We start from the raw sequence: 22,075 nt of genomic DNA, 5'->3' as shown, positions 1-22,075 counted from the left end.
CATCGGGACACTTATAATAACATAACGCTGTTGTTCTAATCTAATATAACACTCGCTGATACTGTAGTGTATATTACTTTTTTTTTTTGATGGCTGCTTTCTGGTCCCATACAGCAGGAAAACCCTGCTCTCTACAGGACCTCCACTGTCATTTTACCTTGTTCGTTCAGAGTATTTAACATTTCATATCATATATTGTTCATTTACTGTTAAATCGTCACTGTCAAAAGACTCATGAAATAAGAAATTCTTCAGTTTCCTCTTGAAAGCCTTAATGTCTTCAATTATTCGAATGTTTCGTGGAAGCTTATTAAATAGTCTTGGGGCTGCATATTTAAAGGCTCTGGAGCCTAAAGTAGACATTTATCTAGGTTCCAACAGTTTGAAGACATCTGTAACTATTCTCGTGTCGACACGATTTGTTGGCTGTGCAATGTGTAACAATTCTTTTAAGTATTTTGGACGCCCAGTTCTTATAACTTGGTGAGTTATTGTACATATTTTAAATTCAATTCTCGCTTTAATCGGCAGCCAGTGTAAATCAATTAGTATAGGGGTGATCCTTTCTCTAGGTCGGACACCTTTTATCAGTCTTGCTCCTCTGTTTATTATGTTTTGTAATTTCTTAAGTTGCACTTTTGGTAAATTGTAGTAGATAGAGTTGCAGTAGTCAATCCTGATAATAACACAGTTTATCACAAGTTTCTTTACAGAATTTTCGTCCAGGTACTTTTTTATAAAAGCAATATTTCTTAGATGATAACCAGCAGTTTTTATTACATTACCTATTTGGGCATTTAGAGACAGGCTACAGTCAAGAAATACACCTAGATCTCAAACTTTACTAGATATCGGCACCGAGTCATTATCTATGTTCATTTGAATATCACCTAAGTTTCTCACGATGTTTCTCTTGCCCACCACCATGAATTCAGTTTTGTTCTCATTTAATTCTAGTTGTTTAAATGTCATCCATTCTCTAACATTATCAAGGATTCGATTTAGAGTTTCAGTAGTGTCATGTATTTCATTTATGGATAAATAAAACTGTGTCATTTGCAAATAGTTTAAACTTCACACCATGCCTTTGTAGCATTTTCGATAGACCAATAGTATAGATGCAGAATAAGAATGGGACAAGTACATTCCCCTGGGGTACCCCTCTGTTTAAGGGTTCATATGATGAATAAGAGTTTCCAATTTGAACACAGTAATTTCTACCAACCAAATAGTCTTTTAGGTATTCGAAGGCTTGATCTTCAACGCTGATGGACCGTAGATCATTTAGTAGGAGTTTATGCACCACTGTATGAAAAGCAGCACTAAGATTGAGTAATATAATACCACATTTATTTTCATCCATCATTTCCAGCATATCATTTACAACAAAGCAGATGGCTGTCTCCGTAGAGTATAGTTTTCTGTAAGCAGATTGGTTGTCAAGCAAAGCTTCTATTACTTCTAAGTGGCTGACTAGTTGTTTAAGAATTGCATATTCAAGCGCTTTTGAGACAAAGGATAGATTTGAAATAGGTCTATATGAGCTTAATTCCTGGTAGTTCAGTGCATTTTTCAGAACTGGTGTGACTATAGCCATTTTCTCAGATTTAGGAAACTTACATTCATCAATGCTTGCATTTGCTATTCTCATTATTATTTCAGCTAGACTAGAAAAGTCTCTCTCTCCAATTACTTCAGATATTGGCACTGGATCGATCGCACAGTTCTTTTTCTTTGCTCTCTTGATCATTCTGCTGATGTCCTCTTGTGTTATGTTAAATCGTATTAATTTTGTCTGTGTGCCTGGTGTCTCATTAATCTGATGTTGAGTATTTACAAATGACCTGGTTATGTAATATATGCACAGTACTGTCACTGCAGTACAGTACAGCTAACTATATTGTATGTAAGTGTTCACTATTTTTGTTCGGACCACTCGCACTGTTTGACATTTATCGCACACGTAGCCTACATTTTCATATTGTAGAGTACAGTAGTAATTTATGTACAGTACTGTACTGTACAGTATAGTTAATAAACAATACTATATATTACTGTAAAACTATACTGTAAAATATGTAAACAATGATACTGTATTTAAAATTAACAAAGTGTACATATTTCATACAGACCACTAATAATTTTTGTACGGAGTTCTACGCAATCTTGAAGAACGACGCAACTCCTGATGTGTCGTCTTTTGTGCAAAACTGTAGGGAATCATACATCTGGACTACATTACCCAGTAAATATAAATAGCTTACATGAGGGACGAGTATGATATCTCTGAAGAAGGCCCCTTAGGTCACCTCCTACGAGGACAGTGTCTACGGTGTTTACCAGCTGGAAGTTTGTTTGCAGTTGAAGGGGGTACCACTCAAGGAAAAGGAGGTAAAGGCTCTGGCGCCCTTTTTCCTAATATAAACAAATCCTAAACCTGAATTGAGGAATTATGTGAAAATGAATATCTTGGCTATTCCATAGAATGTATATAAGCTGTGAAGCATTATAAACAATAGGCAAGGTAATAGTTTGCACACACTGCAATAAAATGACAGGTTTGTCACTCTTATGATGAATGGTTGTTGGATACTTGGAATCCAAACGAGATAATTGAGGTCTAGAGGTAGAAACTACCTGATAGTCAGACTGAATTGACAAGGAAACGTTTCCATAAGGAGGATTCATTCATTCATTTATGTGGTTGGGCAGTGATAGCATGGTGAGGGTATGAATCTCCATTATATTAAATGGCTTCATAGCCATTGCAAGGAAGGATACACTCATGTGCTGAAGTGGTGGCACTTTCAGTGATGTCAGCAAGCATAGGAATGGCGGCAAATACAGATATGTCAGCCTGTGTACGCGATGGAACTGTGATTTGGTTGCTGACACAATAGGTAATACGCATGAGAAGCAATGGCTGTTGCATTAGTTTTCTGATTAGCTTCCTTGGAAGGAGAGAAAGCAACGGTACTCAGAAAATTCAGTCAAAGCGGTCTGAACAATGTCAACATTAGTGGTAGGGGAATTCTGGGATGAGCCCAGAGAATTCTAGGAGGAGAGCAAAGCTGAGGACCCCTGGGCATACAAGGCAAGCCAGGCTCGTAGGGACGAGTGAGAGAGAGATATTGATTTTCTAACGGGACTGCCTCTGTATGTGGGGAGATGGCAACCTCGACTCGAGAGTGTGTCATTTGTGCGCGGGAACTTTTGACGCTTTTACGGGCAATGTCTCAAGAAGCGAAAAGTTATTCTGCAGAAACTCTTGCCATAAAAAACTCACCACTAAGCATGCTAGTGGGAGGTGAAGGACACTGGGACTGGATCACGCACCGGAAGCGTAGCTTGGGAGTGACTCGTGATTACTCACCCATGGGGTGATAATTCATTCAACAAATTATCATCAATAACCAATGGTAAATCATGGGAATTTCCCTCAATTACCAGAGTCCCTGCAGGCAAAGGAAACAGTATCAGAATACGGAATATCCGTCACTGAAGAAAAGAGCTTACGTTTCTTACTGTCAAAAGAAGAATACATGGAACAGGAATGATCCCTTTTAACTCTTTTCTTGCGACGGGAACAATGTTTCTCCCATAATACTCACATGGAGATTCTACAGAACATCGTTTACTATGGCATAAAGGCCAGAGATGATGCTGATTGACCTTGACTCATGAAGGAGCCACAAAGGCAATCATCACAGGAAATCTCAAATTGTTAAGGTATTCCCCATTATTGTTAATTCCTACATTTTCCCACCCTACATTTTATAAAACTTCTTGGCATGCTCTGAATCCGCTGTGGAGTGAAGTCTTGGTCATAAAGCAGCAGAAGAGGGAAAGAATCTCAACCAGAAGAATCGAGCTTGCATTATAGCAGTACGTTGCGTTGTCCAGGAGTAGAGTAACCAAGTAACCTATTATAGTTACTAATTGAACCCTCTTTTCTTTTTGTCTGGTCATAGAAAATTGACATAGGAGTACAGTAAATTCAACTGACTCAAATGTTTGTATAGGTATAGAAATAAACTTCCATTCAAAATGGACATGTTAATTCATGATTGAGAACATGGTTTCTAAAATCTTTTGGAAATTCACAGAGCCACTAATATGGGGTAAACATCAACTTCTTCAGACACAGACATGTAAGAATGTAAGAGACTGATAAGTGTGTGTGTGACCTGGCCTCACTTTCATTTACAATTTTATTTAAGTCACCAGATCTACCTTGGTGGGTTAATGCCTCTTAAAAGGAAGAATGGGAAAGCTTTAGTTTATGGGAGGTACTGTCACTACTGAATCAGCCTCAAGGACAAAGTAATATGAACATGGGAGGTTCATAGAAATATTGAAAACTCTTTCCAAGCCACAAACACAGGTTATAAAGTTATTAAAATAATAACTGAAAAGAAATCCTATTTTCATCAGAGAGATAAGTGGGGTTTAGTTCGATATAAATCATCAGTGTTACCATCTTGTGAAATGTATTCTGAGCATCAATACCTATTGGTTTTCAACTGCAGATCTACAAGCTTAGGGGAATAAACTGCTATAGTTCCATGTACATATTCAGGAGCTAATTTGCTTGACCATCAATTAGACCTTAAATATAAATTAAAAGAAGAAGCAATAATGACACTGGTAACTTGAGCTACCTCTCTGGGCTACTTGAGTAAACAAATCAACCTTTTGCACATCCAGGTAACCTAGCAGAGAGAGCCCCATAATTTATCCAACTCTTAATTTTCTTCAGCATTACTTTATTTACTTTCTTAATTTTCCTGACTTCTTACTGTTTGAAACTACTTGTGACTTTGGTCTTGTCATATCTGCTGATGTTACCGACTGACAAAGGATCCACCAAGATTTAAGATGCTCTTCAAATGACACGTAACCTTCCCTATCTTATCCCGTCTTTCTCAAATCAAAACAGTTGGAAGTGGGATACAAACCCCCTTATATACCTATAAAACATATCATTAGTCTGTAAAGATTTCATACATGAAGGATATAAATAAGTACATGGCATATATGGACTTACAAAAATCTAAATATGGAACGGACAGAGGCAGTGTTGAGGGTTAATCGATACTTGGGGCACACACTGGTTGAAGGCAAGGACCTTCTGGAGCTACTTCTCTGCCAACCACTGCCTTATCACAAAGTACCACCAAAGTAGAAAAGAGCTCTCCTACTGTGATTACACCATTGAGGATATATGATAATTTTGAGTTGTTTATTACCGCTAGTGAGTTATCGAGTCCTTTGACTGGCCAGAAAGTACTATATTGGATCCTTCTCTCTGGGTACGGCTTGTTTCATCTTTGCCTACATATACACAGAATAGTCTGGCCTATTCTTTCCTCATACACTTAACAACACTGAAATTTTCAAACAACTCTTCTTCTCTCAAGAGGTTAACTACTGCAATTTGTTCAGTGTACTTTTCTCTTGGTAAGGGTAGAAGAGACTCTTTAGCTAAGGCAAGAAGCTCTTCTAGGAGAAGAACACTCCAAAATTAAACCATTGTTCTCTAGACTTGGGTAGTCCCATATAGGAAATATTTATTTTAATGTTGTTACTGTTCTTCAAATATTTTATTTTTCCTTGTTTCCTTTCCTCACTGGGCTATTTTCCCTGTTGGGGCCCCTGGGCTTATAGCATCCTGCTTTTCCAACTAATTTATATATGAAATTTTTATTTTAATGTTGTTATTGTTCTCAAACTTCTTGTAGTTTTTCCTTATTCCCTCTCCTCACTGGGCTATTTTCCCTCTTGGAGCCCCTAGGCCTATAGCATCCTGCTTTTCCAACTAGGGTTGTAGCTTAGTAAGTAAGAATAATAATAGTTGTGAAAGATAGCAGATCTGTCTGTCTTTGTACAAGGGCAGTCTACTTAGGTGTCACCCTTGACAGAACACTCTCCTTTAAAGAGCACAAAAATAAAAGCAAATATAAGTAGCAATTAGATACAACCTCCTCAGCACACTTGCCAACACCACCTGAGGAACAGATCCTGAGACTCTAAAGAAGACAAACATCCCTAGCACTTTGTTAATCTACTGTAGAGTATTGTGCACCAGTGAGGGCAAGATCCTGCCATGTGCATAAGGTAGACCCAGACCTAAGTAAGTCCTGTCAGATTAATACTGGTACTCTTAAAATCAACACCTCTACCATCTTTACATAAAATAGCCATTATCCCACCACCCGACATTCAACGAGAAATGCTAGCTAAATCTGATAAGAATGGAGAAATTAAAGACCCAAGGCATTCACTCCACAATTATCAGGAAGCAAGGTGAAGACTGAAATCCCGCAAAACCTTCATGCCAGTGGAAGAACTAAAACTATATAGGCAATTGCTCACAGGCTAGAGAAAGTGAACAATGGCCATCCAATGAGGTGCTGCCCAGCCCAACCGAAGGCCTGCCTAGTGGAGCAACCCTCACCAGGAAGGATTGGGTAACCCTAAACAGAGCAAGGATAAAAGTGGACAAAATTGGAGAGAACCACTACAAATGGGGATTAGCCAGTAACCCTGAATGCCCCTGTGGGGTAACACTACAAACAAAGGAACGCATTCTACAAAGGTGCCTAGTGGGCCCTCATTGCTCAGATCAAGCCCTCAGAGAGGCGAATGACAGTGCCCTCCTGTGGGTTCGACATTGGCGCAATAATATATGATGATCCTGAGCTAGCAATAAATGCTTACTTAAATGGTAGCCTAATGGAGATTAGAAATGCATCAAAAGGAGTCAGCCTTTAAATGGGTTAATATGTTACATAAATGACCTGTATCAAGCCAAATCAACAGGAACCATGGCAACAGGCTGCCTACAGAAAAGAGGTGGAAAAGAGTAAAAGAGAAAGAAGCCAACACTTTCACTTCATACCACCACTGAGAGCCTCAGAAAGATGCTTTCCTTTCCAAAATGAGCTTGAGTAGCTCCCTAACATGCTGAACTGCCATCAAAAGTCATAGGAAGAACATGTCCTAATACTTGAGGCTATCATTCTTCAAGTATGAGGAAATAATAGTTAGGTGTTTCCAGTGCCAAAGCAACTGAGAAGTTTCTCCTAGATAGGAGGCACAGAGTGACTCCTCTGGCTTTGTGGGCTCTTGAAATAGGTACAGAGGATTGACCTTTTGATAGGTGATTATTATTCTCATCTGATTACCTCATGAATTCTGAAGGAATCTGTGTCCTTGAACACATTTCAAGTACTACATTGATGTGCGGATCAAGGTCATTTGTGGTCCACGCGGCTAAGGTATTTGGGTCTTCTACGAATGCGCTCTATAGATGTGCTGTCACATATGTAAAGTGTATGTATGTTGCTTTAAGTGATGGTTATGCATTTCAGATTTTTTCTCTTTATAGCAAACTTCTTTTGCTGAATAAAAGTGAAGTGCCCCATCCTCCCTTTCATAGATTACTTTGTTTATTTTGTGTAATGTTTCTTTATGGTCATACCCAAAATATGGTGTTAGTTATTTCATTGTTTCTATTTGTTACCTTTATATATTTATAACTATTGTGTTAATGCATTCAATTAATCACCTTAGTCAAATATTAGCTGGTAATACACTTTCATACCCCATTTTAGGCAGAATCACTACCCATGTATCATTGTTTATATCTCAGGAGTGGGTTGCAAGTTGGATGTGAGGAGAAAGGCCATCACTTTCGAGCATAATGGCCACTGACAATCTGTTATTACTTTAATAACTTATCATGCACAGTGTCAATTAAGTTTTCTTTATCATTCTACTGCTTTCATATTCTTTGCAATTTGTATTTACAAGAAAAAAGCACATATTTTAAAGTAATTTGCATTTTTCCTAACTACAGTATACAAACCTTCAGCTCTTTACTATTGATATTTATCTCAGCAGAAGCTAAAACTAGCTATACAACTTTTAGTAAGGTACAACTGCCTGCCGCTAGTCAACGGTGGTAGCAGGGGGGGGGGGGGGTAGACACACTTTCCAGTGATATGACATCACTTTTGATTGCAGGCAAGACTCACAGGGTTGCAATTGATGGCAGGTCAAGTATGAATAAATTGTTCAAGGTTTGTATAGTTAGGAAAAATGTTACTTTCATTATAAAATAAATTTTTGAACATACTTGGTAGTTATATATATAGCTTACGTCCCTGACGTCACGGCAGAAAATTCAAAACTCGCGCCAATCGCCGACTGGATAGCCAGGTGTACCACCCCTGCGCCCTAGCGAGGTACCTAGGAACCATTCCAGGAACCCTCATATATTCCATGCCTCTAGTCTCTTAGAGGGGAGGAGGGTGGGAATTCAATTATATATAACTACCAGGTAAGTATGTTCAAAAAATTTATTTTATAATGAAAATAACATTTTTAAACATAAGACTTACCTGGTAGTTATATATATATATAGCTGATTAACACCTTTGGTGGAGGGTTAGAGATAGCCAATCTAGTTGGAATTCTGCTTAAGAGTTAATAAAAAACAAGCTTAAGGGTTCGTACCTGATAAGGACGCTGACTTCAATGATTGCCATTATGTCCACTTTCCTTATGAGATCCAGCGATCCTCTCAGGGGGATGAGGTTCTCTAGGAGCTGTCAAACCGGTGCCCACACCTCTCTGTGACAGAGCTTCCTCTAATACCCACTTCCAGGCGCTCTCAAGGAACAAAATTGACCACCTGACCAATCAATGATTGTGGAAGACTGTCGCAATCTCCACAAGACAACCATAAAAAACAAATTAAAAGTTCCAAGAGAAGAAAAGGTATTAGGATTATGGGAATGTAGTGGTGGATCCTTCCCCCACTACTGTACTTGCTGCTACGAACGGTCTCAGAGTGTAACAGTCCTCATAAAGAGTCTGGACACTTTTCAAATAGTGTGAAGCAAACACAGATTTGCTCCTCCAAAAGGTTGTGTCCATAATGCTTTGCAACGATCTATTTTGTTTGAAGGCCACTGAGGTTGCTACAGCTCTAACTTCGTGAGTCTTGACCTTTAAAAGTCTAAAGTCTGTCTCACTGCAATGTGTATGAGCTTCTCTAATCAAAAGTCTGATAAAGAATGACAGGGCATTCTTTGACATCTGCAAGGAGGGCTTCTTGACCGAGCACCACAAGGCTTCCGACTTGCCTCTCAATTCCTTCGTTCTGTCAGGTAGAACTTCAGGGCTCTTACTGGGCATAGGACTCTCTCTAACTCATCGCCAACCACATCCGAAAGATTCGGAATCTCAAAAGCCTTAGGCCAAGGTTGAGAAGGGCGCTCATTCTTGGCGAGAAAACCCAACTGCAATGAGCAGATAGCTTTGTTATCTCGAAAACCCACGTTCTTACTGAACGCATAGATTTCACTAACTCTCTTGGCTGTTGCCAGACTAACCAAGAGAAGGGTTTTCATCGTGAGATCCTTAAGAGATGTAGAGTGCAAGGGCTCAAACCTGTCACTCATAAGGAACTTCAGGACTATATCCAGATTCCGAGCTGGTGTATCCTGGTGACGTTGCTCTGATGTATCAAAAGATTTGAGAGGTTCCTGTATGTCTTTATTATTCGTAAGACCTAAGTCTCTGTGCCTGAATACAGTTGTCAACATACTCCTGTATCCCTAGATAGTGGATGAAGAAAAATTGCACTTCCTCCGCAGGAATAAAAGGAAGTCAGCAATCTGAGTCACAGAGGTACTGGAAGAGGAAACAGAGTTGACTCTGCACCATTCTTTAAAAACCTCCCACTTGGATTGATAGACCCTGATGGTCGAAGACCTTCTTGCTCTTGCAATAGCTCTAGCTGCCTCCTTCGAAAAACCTCTAACTCTTCTGAGTTTTTCGATAGTCTGAAGGCAGTTAGCTGAAGATTTGGGAGACTTTGATGGTGACTTTCAAGTGGGGCTGTTTGAGTAAATCTACTCTCAATGGAAGGCTTCTTGGAGTGTCCACCATCCATTCCAGTACCTCTGTGAACCATTCTCTTGAGGGCCAAAAGGGGGCTACTAGGGTCATTCTGGTCCCTTCGCTTGACACAAACTTTTGTAACACCTTGTAAAGATATCCGTGTGTACTGCTTCGAGATCTGGCACTGGGGAGCAATACGTCTCTAGCCTCTTGGTCTTTGAGGTCGCGCAAAGGTCTATGCAAGGGTGACCCCAAAGTCGCCACAGACTCTTGCAAACTTCTAGATGGAGCGTCCAATCTGTGGGTAGGATTTGACCTCTCCTGCTGAGGCTGCCTGCCATTACATTCTTCTCCCCTCGGATGAATCTTGTAATCAGAACTACATTTCTTTCCTTTGCCCAGATGAGGAGATTTCTCGCCGTCTCGTAAACGGAAATCAAGTGGGTTCCTCCTTGCTTGGCAATGCAAGCCAATGCTGTGGTGTTGTCGGCATTGACCTGCACTACTTTGTTCAGAACTGACCCTTCGAAGCTTCTTAGGGCCAACAGGACTGCTAGCAATTCCTTTTGGTTTATGTGGAAGTTCTTTTGAGCCTCCGTCCACAACCCCGAAACTTCCAACTTGCCCAGTGTTGCTTCCCACTCCGAGTCCAAGGTGTTGGAACGCAACACAAGTTCCGGGTTCTTCTGTTCTAATGGGTAACCTTCTTGAAACTTGACTGGATCGTTCCACCACTGAAGGCAATTTTTTTATGAACTCCGTGACTGGAATAAACATCGTCTCTAAATCCTTCTTCCTGTTCCAGTGATAATTGAGGTGAAATTGGAGAGGCCAAAGATTCAGTCTTCCTAGAGAGAAGAACTGTTCCAACGAGGAGAGGGTTCCCAACAGGCTCATCCACTTCCTCGCGGAACACTTCTGCTCTTTTAGAAACGATTGTACTTTCAAGATGGCTTGTTCCGTCCTTAAGGGAGACGGAAAAGCCCGAAAAACTCCGACTCCAAATCACCATCCCCAAATATAGTATCTCTTGTGATGGTGTCAGAAGAGATTTGTCCTTGTTGACAAGAAGACCCAATTCTTCTGTCAAATTCAATGTTGTCTGAAGATCCTTCAGGCAGAGATCGTAAGAGCGAGTTCTGAGAAGCCAATCGTCTAGATACAGGGAGGCTCTGATGCCTCTTGAGTGGAGAATCCTTGCTACATTGAGCATAGTTTTGTAAAAATTTGAGGGGAGGTGTTGAGGCCAAAACACAGGGCTCAAAATTGAAAAACTTCCCCCTTGAATACGAACCTCAGATAATGCTTGAAGCTCGGATGGATAGGGATATGAAAATAAGCGTCCTGGAGGTCTAGTGAGACCATCCAGTTGCCCTTTCTTACTGCTGCAAGAACTGACTTCGAAGTCTCCATCAAGAACTACGTCTTTAGGACAAATGTGTTGAGAACACTTATGTCCAGAACTGGACGCCATCCCCCGAATTCTTGGGAACCAGGAACAGGCGGTTGTAAAACCCTGGTGACTGCAAGTCCTGCACCCTCTCTATGGCCCCCTTCTCCAACAAGAGAGACACTTGAAGTTGTAATGTTTGCCTCTTTGACTCCTCTCTGTATCTGGGAGAGAGATCCACTGTGGTTAAAATCAAAGGAGGTTTCCCTATGAAGGGGATCTTTTAACCCTCCTTTAGAAGTTGAACATAGGTCTGCACCCCTCCTCTCCCACACCTGCCAAAAGATGTGTAGTCTGGCTCCTACTGCCTGAAGGCAAAAGCAGCCAGACTCTGCTTCGCCCTGTCCTAAATCCTCTCCTCTTTGCTCTCCTTCCATCGGGTCTAGAGCTACCCCGGCTGGAAGTTTTTCCTCGAAAGGGCTGAGAAAACTTAGTCAAAGGTATATCATCTTTAGGCCTGCGGGTAGAGAAGGAAGATGGTAAGACCTTTCTTGCCGTCTTCGATACTAGATCTTGGGTGGCCTTCTGAGTCAATGCGGAAGAAATCTCTCTCATAAGATCTTGCGGAAAAAGAGAGGAAGACAGCGGGGCATAAAGTAATTCCGATTTCTGGAAGGGAGTAACCCCCAGCGACAGAAATGAACACATCTGGGCTCTCTTCTTAAGGATGCCTGCTGTGAAAATTGCTGCCAACTCATGCAGGACATGACATGGATTAAACTAGAAGAGTCCCCTTCTTTAAGTGCAGCAACCTTCTTGCCCAAGGCTCCCAGAGTCCAATCGAGGAAATTAAAATCCTCGAAGGCTCTAAAGATACCTTTGAGCAGATGGTCTAACTCTGACGTAGACCAGAGAATCTTGGTCTTCCTCATGGTCAATCAACGGGGAGCGTCTACTAGGCTTGAGAAATCTCCCTGGGCAGAGGCAGGAACTCCCAAGCCGAGAACTTCTCCCGTATCGTACCATATACTGAATCTAGATGCTAATCTAGTTGGGGGGAACGCGAAAGCTGCTTTCCCTTGGTCCTTTTTGGACTCCATCCAGTCTCCCATCATCTTAAGAGCTCTTTTCGATGATCGGGACAGAACCATTTCGGTAAACAGAGACTTCTTCGCCGTTTTCCCAAGCGTGAATTCAGATGGAGGCGAACGTGGAGCAACGGGAACAAAAGACTCTGGGAACTCATCGTTGAAGACTTTCATGAGTTTCTTTAAGTCCACTGAAGGACAAAACGACTTAGTGTCTTCTCCTTCAGATAACTCCTCAAAAAGTTTGACAGGAGAAAGGTGATCATCAACTTCTTCCTCTGACAAAGTCCCTTGACGCTCTGGGAAACGCTCGCAATCCACGCGATCAGAGCTAAGGAGTTCTAGATCTCGATTCTTAATTTGATTGAGAACGTCCTGATGAAAGTCATAAGTCCTTTCTGGACTTTCATGTAAGGAAGCTCGATGCTCAGTGTCACGTTCGACAACGCGTCCTGCTTGGAGCTCGACGCCACGTATCGCTTGACGCTCAACGTCTTGCCTGGCTGCTCGCCACTCGACGTAGCATCCTGGAGGACGGTCGACCTCCCGCCTCGCTGGACGTTCGACGTCCTGGATCTTAGGATGCTCGACGTCACGAATAGTAGGACGCTCAACGTCATGCTTTGCTGGATGATCTAGAACACGTCCTGAAGGACGTTCAATGCTACAAAAAGGACGCTCGACGCCTCGCTCTGGAGGACGCTCGACATCGCGTCTTGCTGGCTGTTCGAAAGCACTTCCTGTAGGAAGTTCACTATCACTGTTAACAGGACGTTTAGCGCCTCGCTTTGTAGGACGCTCGACTTCCCGAATGGCAGGACGTTCAACATCACGTGTTGTAGGACGTTTAACGTCACGTTTACCAGGACGCTCGGCACTACGCGCTGTTGAACGCTCAACGCGCCTAGACACTTGACACTCACTGTCACGACTAGCTGCTTGATCTAGGCACGCTACTCTTTTACCATCTGTAGCTTGGTAGCTTTGCATACACGACGAAAGTCTTTGCTGCATCTCTTGCAACATATTAAGATTCGGGTTAACTTGTGAAACAGGCGACGTTACGTCAATCACAGGTTCGCTCTCCACGCCACTCATAGACCGCTCAGAACATCCAGAGGGTGATAACCAATCTGATGGTGGAGGAGGAGCATGAACCGAGGTCATGCCCGGTTCAGACAACTGCCCAACAACTGGTCGATTCTTTACAGAATCTAACGTCCTAGCAGGACGCTTGGCAGGCGAGCTTTCTTCAGTGGAAGGAAAACACTCTGGACTGCTCCAATGGCTACAACCCGGAAGTTGCGGTGTCCTGGAAGGACGCTGGTTGACATCATCCAACTTCCTCTTAAGAGGTCTGGATGCTTGACGCCAGCCTCTTTTAGGAACCGCGTCATCCGAGGATGAATAAAACACCTTAACCTCACCTTTCCTATGGTGAGGGTGAACGTCCTGGGAAACGTCAACAGGAACGCTCGAGGGGACATCTGCTCGGGAGCTAAAGCCTCTCGTTTCCTTTTGTCGTTCGACATTCCTTCTCCCAGGGGTTGGGGAGCTTGGAAGAGGTCTAGGACTAGCAGAACGACAAGCCCGAGCAGGCGTACCCTCCACTGCACTAAACACGTTCACTGCACTTCTCGCACTTTCACCTTTAAGCTGCTTAACCCCGGACATTAATTGCGTCCTGTCAGCAGCGATAGATTCAACCTTCGCGCCCAACTCCTGAATAGCCAACATAATATCTTTAAGTGTAGGCTCATTAGCGGTAACTGTTGTGGGATCAGAAACTACCACTACAGGGGAAGGAATAGGTTCGGTGACATGGGAAGAGGAATAATCTTTAGAAGACCGAGAAGAACTATGCCTCAACTTATCTCTTTCTAATTTATGCGTATAGTGATCTAATTCTAGCCACTCATGCTCAGATAATAGAATGCATTCGTCACACCTATCATTCAGCTCGCATACCTTACCTCTGCATTTAACGCAGAGCGAATGTGGATCAATGGAGGCCTTTACCAAACGGGTCTTACACCCACTCACACACACTCTAAACGTTAAAGGGGGGGTGGCCATTTTGAAAATTGATAGAGAGATCAACCAGCAAGGGTCAAAAAATCAATATCCAAACATAAATCAAGAGTATCCAATAGAAAATCCATATCAAGCGAGAATCAAAAATCAAATTATTGTACTTCACCAAAGGGACAGCAATAATATCAGGTAATAAGCAAGGAGAATATCCAACGATGTTGCCGCTAGCGGCGGCAGAGAAGATATGAGGAATCCTGGAATGGTTCCTAGGTACCTCGCTAGGGCGCACAGGTGGTACACCTGGCTATCCAATCGGCGATTGGCGCAAGCTTTGAATTTTCTGCCGTGACGTCAGGGACGTAAGAGAGATAGATAGATAGATAGATATATATATATATATATATATATATATATATATATATATATATATATATATATATATATATACCAGGTAAGTCGTATGTTTAAAAATACAAACTACTTTCAAATTTGTCATTTGCTTCAACTCCTTATACAATCCATTTTACTTTTTACCATGGAAACTCACCCTTAGGAGGGTGAAAGTCCTAACCAACTGGCTCATACAATGACCCGGGTGACTCTGTTCTTTGCACAAGCTTAATAGAGGCATCAACACCTCGCTAACTCTGGAATGTGTGGGAGCGCTGACAGCCTGGGCAATCCATGTGATTGTGGGAGAACTAAGCATTGTGACTTGACCAGGTAAGGATTTTTGGAGTGATATACTCCACTAACTTAACCTAGACATTGCCTGACTCCCCATTGTACGGGAGACGGGGACATGAATAAATTTCATGAATCAGGTTCACATGGGATATGGTTTTTACCTACAGACGGAAGAGGCTAGCTTGCAGAGTTCTGTACATGCTGAGCCCCAAGAGAGGGGACGATGAAGAACAAAGAGGCCAGTCACTCAGTCATTCATCCCAGACTAACTCCCAGGTAACATCTGCCCTCGACTGATTGCTACTAGTCCTACGGGAGCTGAGGTGTCTTAAACCACTTGTTGTGCAGCCACTTCAGGACCTATCCTGGTTCCTGTGGGCTATATCTTGTGAAGGTCGTCTGACTCTTCCAAACACCAGTCTGAAGTACGAAGACTCTCAACCCAGAAGGGCTCCAATCTAGGATTCGCTACAGACGGATTTTGCGTCTTAACATCAACTCAGGGATGAAGTCGAGTGTAACCTTACCCATACCCTTGAATGGGCGACGTTGTTAGAAAGACCATGAAAGTCGCTGACTCTCTTCACAGAGGTCAGTAAGAGAAGGAAGATTGTCTTAAATGTCACGTCGTGGTCTGATGATCGACGCAATGGCTCATAAAGTGCTTCTTTCAGGGTTCGTAGTACAGGATCTACATTTCAAGGAGGTAATCTGATTTCCAGCTGAAAGCAAGTACGCTCAAAACTCTGTATGAGAGGGGGACAGTTCCGTCGAAGAGGAAATGTCGACTCCATTTAATCTAAAGGCAAGGCTCAAGGCTGAGCAGTGACCTCTTACTGCCGAGATCAAGCAGTTTTTCCTTCCGAAGGTATAACAAAAATGTAACTATCACAGGGAGGGTGGCGTCAAAAAGAGCGATACCCCTTCCATGACACCAAACACAAAAGATTGTCCACTTCACCTGATAGACGGCGCAAGATGACTCCCAGAGGTATCCAAACATCCTTTTTGTCACTGCTTGTGAAAAGTCTCTCGACAAAAGGAGACACTGAATAACCTCCAGGAGTGAAGACATAGCGAAGCCACAGCCTTGTGGTAAATCTTTGCATGTGGTTGTTTGAGTAGATCTGGAAGTAGAAGGAGCTCTCTCAGCACCTTTGTGATTAGATGTAGAAGGTCTGGAAATCATTCTGCATGTTGCCACATTAGAGCTATGAGGGTCACCAACAGATCTTGCCATGCCCTTACTTTGCTCAGAAGCTTCCTTACTAGGCAGAAAGGGAGGAACACACAGACGTCTAGATTGTCCGACCGATGTCGGAAGGCATGTTAGGACCTGGTTCTGGTCAGCAGTACAACAGAAGCTTCCGGTTGAGGGACATTGTGAACAGGTCTATTATCAGCGAACCTCACAAAGTTAAGACTTTGTTAGTTATCTGACGATTCAAAGATCACTCGGAGCCAATTATCTGAATCTTCCTGCTCAGTTTATCCACCAGGATGTTTATTTTGCCCGGAATGAAACAAGCTGATAGGGCTACCACATTGTCTTCCGTCTGTCTTAGAACCTCTACAGCTAGACGGCATAGTTGCTGTGAAAAGGTACCGCCTTCCTTGTTTACATAAGCCACTACCGTAGTATTGTCGCTCATCAGCACCATGCTGTGTCCTGAAAAGACCTGTTGCAATTGTTTGAGAGCCAGAGAGGCTGCTCTCCTTTCCAGGAGGTTTATGTGGCAATGATGCTTGGAATAAGACCACAGTCCGACTGCCGTGTGTTGCAACAGACTAGTCCTCACCCTTCTTTGATGCATCTGTGAAGAGCATCAAATCTGGGGGAGGAGAGAGAAGGTCTACTGCCCTGAGGAATTCGTGTCTAGCACCCACCAACCCAGGTCTCTTTTCTGCTCTGGCGAGGTCGTTGTGGTGAAACCAAAAGGTCTTGGTCTTCAGCTGCCACTGGAGAGAACAGATGCAAAGACAGCCATTGGGCACCAGATGCTCTAAGGAGGCCACTGATGTGCTGGTAGCAATTTACATTAGAAAGGTGCGTGCTGCCGCTTTAGTCTCTCTACTCTGCTAGTGGACGGAAAAAACTTTGCCTAGTTGGGTATCTATTTGCATCCTGAGATATACCAGTTTCCAAGATGGTTGGTTGCAGAGAAGACGTCTCGTGATTCACGACGATCCCCAGATCAAAGCAAAACTCAAGCAGCCTGCCTCTATGTAGGAGAAGGTTCTCCACAGTCTGCTAGAATCAGACAATTGTCTAAGTAACGTAATAGACAAATACCATTTTTGTGAGCCCAGGTTTATACAAGGAAAAAGATACTAGTGAACACCTGGGGGGCTGTTGACAGGCTGAAGCACAGCACCTTGAACTAATATATTCTTTCATTCAGGATGAATCTTTGGTACTTCCTTGACGATGGATGGGTTGGGATCTGGAAGTATGCATTTTTCAGGTCCAGTGTTATCATAAAGTCTTTGGTTAGAGGGCCTGTCTGACCGTTTCTGCCACCTCCATCTTGAACGGAATTTGTTGAACAAACGCATTCTGGGCAGAGGGATCGATGACTCATCTTCAGCCTCTAGACGCCTTTAATACAAGAAAGAGTCGACTGTAGAAGTCTAGGGACTTGTCTAGAACCTCTTGAAGAGCGTCTTTCTCCAGCATGGTTTGGACTTCGGCCTGAAAGGTCTATTCCTTCGTGGATTCCTTAGCGTAGGAGCATGATGTCATTGAATGACGAGTCAAAGGGAGGAGAGAGAGAGTGAACGGGACATGGTAGCCCACGCAAAGGACAGAAAACCGACCAAGGTTCGGCTCTATGTATCATCCACCACTGCTACCTGCTCTGTAGGCATCCTCCAATCGGTGGACAGGGAGCAGGAATGCCCACCGCTAGCGGGCAGCCCGTCTACCTCCTCTGCCTCGTGACCCAATAGCATGAAAGGGCTCCTTGGGGCCTTGATTCTTAAAAGATGATTGCTTTGGGGCATGCAACCTTCTCTTATGTCCCTGTCATCTTGCTGTAGACAATCTGTGGGGGTGGTGCTGAGGAGTAAGGGCGTGATACCATCAGCCTGTGGAGGAAGGAGTATTGACTCACCTTACTCTAGCATTCGGCAACCTCTTCAAAACAGGGAAGGACCCTCCATCGAAGCATTGCACAGCATGAGGGCTTCTCTCCTTGGCACGTCTTTGGAATCTTGGAACGACAGAGTCACGTCATCTCAGAATTCAGTTGATCCACTCATTCACCATGTTATGTGTCATGAACTCCACTGTCCTGGCACCAGAAAAACACTTTGTAACCTGCTTCATGTTTGCAACATCCCCCGCTGAGAAAATCCCTGGTAATGCTTCCAGCTTCTCATGGGTCGTGCTCTGCGTCAGAGCCAGAATAGCTGGATTTAACGGCAGAGGAGACGGATCATTATCAACTATCTCGTAATACTTCCTCTGTTGAACATACGGCAGCGGAAGCAGATTAGACGATTTCATTACCATGAGGGACAGGGACACTCCTGCTACCTAAGCAAGGACCTTCTTCTTGGCTCCCTTAACACCCCTAGACTAAGACAAGGCTAACTTAGTCTTTGAGGGTCAGGGAATGTCACAGAAGGGGTCCAGGACAGTATCCTTTCTATCGGGAGGAACATAAGCTGGATTGCCTAAGGAACTAATTTTCCTTATACAGGATAGGACCTGTAAGAAGACATGATCTGACTCCAGTTCTAAGGGGGAAATTTTAGGGCTGGCAGACATGGGGAGCATGCCATCAGAATGGTCTGAACTCTCGTCAAAAGGGTCATCCATTTACAAGCTTGCATCCATAGGAGCCCGGGTTGGGTCAAAGTTGTCAGCTAAATCCTTAACAGGGGCTTAAGACCTGGGAGGTAAACCACATTCCCCTGTCCCCTGGTTTTGCTGAGGCTGACGCCGAACCAAAAATGCCCTTCCACAGATCTGGAGCCTCGGGTCTTGAGGTCTAGTTTATCGGAAGGGTCTTAGTGTTCGTGTACTTCAACTCTCGGGGTAAGCTGTAAAACCCTCAAGGAGTGAGTATGATTCCTTCCTCATAACGTCCTTTGGTCATGAGACTTTCAGGGGTACAGGAGGAGGAACCACTGCATATGAGGGAGGAAAGGATGGTTTGGACAAGACAATTTCGTTTGATGAGAGCCAGAAACTGCCAGTGAATGAGATCTCTCACGAAACCTCAAGCCCCTGCAAGTTCTCGGCTACAGAGTATCCACTAGGGGATGCGTTGGCTGTCATTGCCCTCTTCTTTTCTTCTGTGGGCTGATCGGGACAATCCCCAGTTTTTCCCACAGAGGGTCAAGGGTTGTGTTGGAGGCCTTAGAGTCTGGTACCCCTGATATCTGGATGACCGCTGTTGAAGAGGAGAGCGACAAGCAGTAGGCAGAGGATCCCCGCGATAGTTCTATGTTTCAGGTATCAGGGTGGACTACCCTTCCAATATGACTATGATGCCTTGAGAGGGATAAGAGAGGTACCAGCAAACGGTCAACAGGTGATAATGGGGACAATCTGGAAACCACCTGCTGAACTGTCTTAACCATCCTTCGTAAACAAAAAAGCCTTCACTGAAGTGCTGTGAGAGTGAGGAGTGAGTGCTAATGTTCTTTTTCTGCATGTAGCCAGGAAATGGTGAGCATGACCAGAAGTCGCACTCGCTAGAGAGATATGAACGCTCCAAGGGTGACCGCACGCCATTGAGGTAACGCGAGCTGAAGCGTTCTTGTGAACTACCAAAGTAGTGTGAATAGGTGAAAGAGGGTGCACTACCGAAGTGGAGCACTACTACTTTACCACAGTAGGGAGAGTAAGAGATCGTTAGCGAGTAAGAGATCATTGGTGAGTATGAGATTGTTGACAAGTAGGAGATCAGTGACGAATAGGAGATCGTTGGCACACAACCGAAGTGGCCCGCACCATTGAGCGCCACCACTTTACCATGGTGGGGCAAGTAGGAGATTGTTTGCGCCCATCTGTGACTGCTGTATAGCAGCCAAAGCATAGCGAGCTTGGGAGTGTGAGGATGCTGGAAACTCGCTACAAGTTCACGACCAAGTAGCGCACAGACCTTCGTCAACAAGAGGAACTTGCACACCCCCCTCGCTAATGTTTAGTGGCTGGGTGCGCAACAATGCACAAGACTCACTTGTGACCCTAGGGCCTATGCACCCATGTACCGAAGCGACGTGAGGTAAAGCAAAATCCCTCACCAGCGCTCCAGCAGAAGGTTGGGGAGTAACCTTGTACACTGTTAGAGGAAGAGGCGTGCGCTCGTATGGTGACAACCAAGGCTAAAGCGCAACAGTAACAACAGGTTCTTACTCATGAGAGAAAAAAGCCCGAGGGGCTGGTCCTGAAGGTCCTGGCCTCACAAAGCACTTTGAGTCCTAGGGACACGACGGCGTGAGGCTGGGACTGTAAACAGTCTCCGTACCACATATGTTATGCCCTAAGAAGCAATACTGCCAAGATCTGGAACGACGCATGGACAAATCCAGCACTCATTTCCTAAAGCCCTACGAGGGGCAACTACTTGGGTGAGGAGGGCCTTGCTTGCAGACGAGAAAGGCAGTCAACACAGGATGGAGAACCTCAGTGCTTCAAATACTGCGGGTCCCCCAACGCACTCAGCAATCTAAAACCAAGGTTCTGATGGAGTTAAGGCGGGGATTTACCCACATACACCGTTGCCTTGCTTTCTAAACTAGTGATGCACCAATTATCTGATTTAGGTCAAAGACATTACTGATACAACATGAACGTAAATATCTTAGCATATTAAAGAAAAATAAACTTATAATGAGAGAGAGAGAGAGAGAGAGAGAGAGAGAGAGAGAGAGAGAGAGAGAGAGAGAGAGAGAGAGCATGGAAAATTACTGTTGATGTCCATGTTATAAATCAATTCACATCATGTACTTTATAACAATATGTGGTGTTCACACAGATGCACACATACATATTATGGGTGACGACGCACGCGTACAAATTCGGCACCTCAGTGACTTAACGGCCAAGTAGCATTGGTTGAAACTTGGGAACATCATGCGAAGGGATATCCCCAGCTCGACTCAACCAGAAGCTAGGTTTTAGATTTGTGGGACTATTATTAGTACAGTAGGCCCCCGCCATACGACATTAATCCGTTCCAGAGTTGGTATCGTATGGTGAAAATGTCGTATGGCGGGCAATAGGATAGCCTATACAGTGAACCCTCGCTACTTCGCGGTTCGACCATCGCGGATTCACCACTTCGCGGATTTTTTCCATAACCCATATATATACAGTAATATATATATATATGTATGCATGTATTTATGTATATATGTTGGTATGTATATGTGTATACATATAAATATATATATATATATATATATATATACACACAAACACACACACATATATATATATATATATATATATATATATATATATCTATATCTATATATCTAAAGTAGGAAGATGTGATGTAGTTCTAAGGGAAAAGTATGGGAAATATGTCTGGGTAATAAGCAAAGCTCTACCTCCAGTTTGTTTCTACATTATGATCAGAGATAAATGTAAACAAAACATTGGTTGCCATTTTTTATCGTGCTTTTTAGCATGTTTAGGAAATGCATGATATAAAATCACCTTTAATATTTGTGCCTGTTTTAGTTTAGGGTACTGTAGTACATGCATTAAGTGTTCTGTACATTAAAGGGTAGTTTGTTAACAGTACTACGTACAAGGGAAGGTTTTAAAAGTCTGAATATACATGTTGAATAAATAGGTAAATATGGTGTCACTACTTCGCGGATTTTCACCTATCGCGGCCGCGACTGGAACCTATCTACCGCGATAAACGAGGGTTCACTGTACGTGCAAAACCCCTGGTAAAAACACTGAAAATTAGTATGTAACAAAATAGTATAGTAAGCA

General features: G+C 43.2%; 1 protein-coding gene across 4 annotated transcripts in view; it reads right to left on the bottom strand.

Moving 5' to 3' along the window:
* Window positions 1-22,075, bottom strand: part of LOC137625394 (protein SCAI-like) — a 273,253-nt gene that overhangs the window by 180,476 nt on the left and 70,702 nt on the right. The window lies entirely within an intron of this gene.

Source organism: Palaemon carinicauda, chromosome 32 (assembly GCF_036898095.1).
Source record: "Palaemon carinicauda isolate YSFRI2023 chromosome 32, ASM3689809v2, whole genome shotgun sequence".
Lineage (NCBI taxonomy): Eukaryota > Metazoa > Arthropoda > Malacostraca > Decapoda > Palaemonidae > Palaemon > Palaemon carinicauda.
Note: the sequence above shows the minus strand (reverse complement) of the source record. Positions and strands in the feature narration are given on the sequence as shown.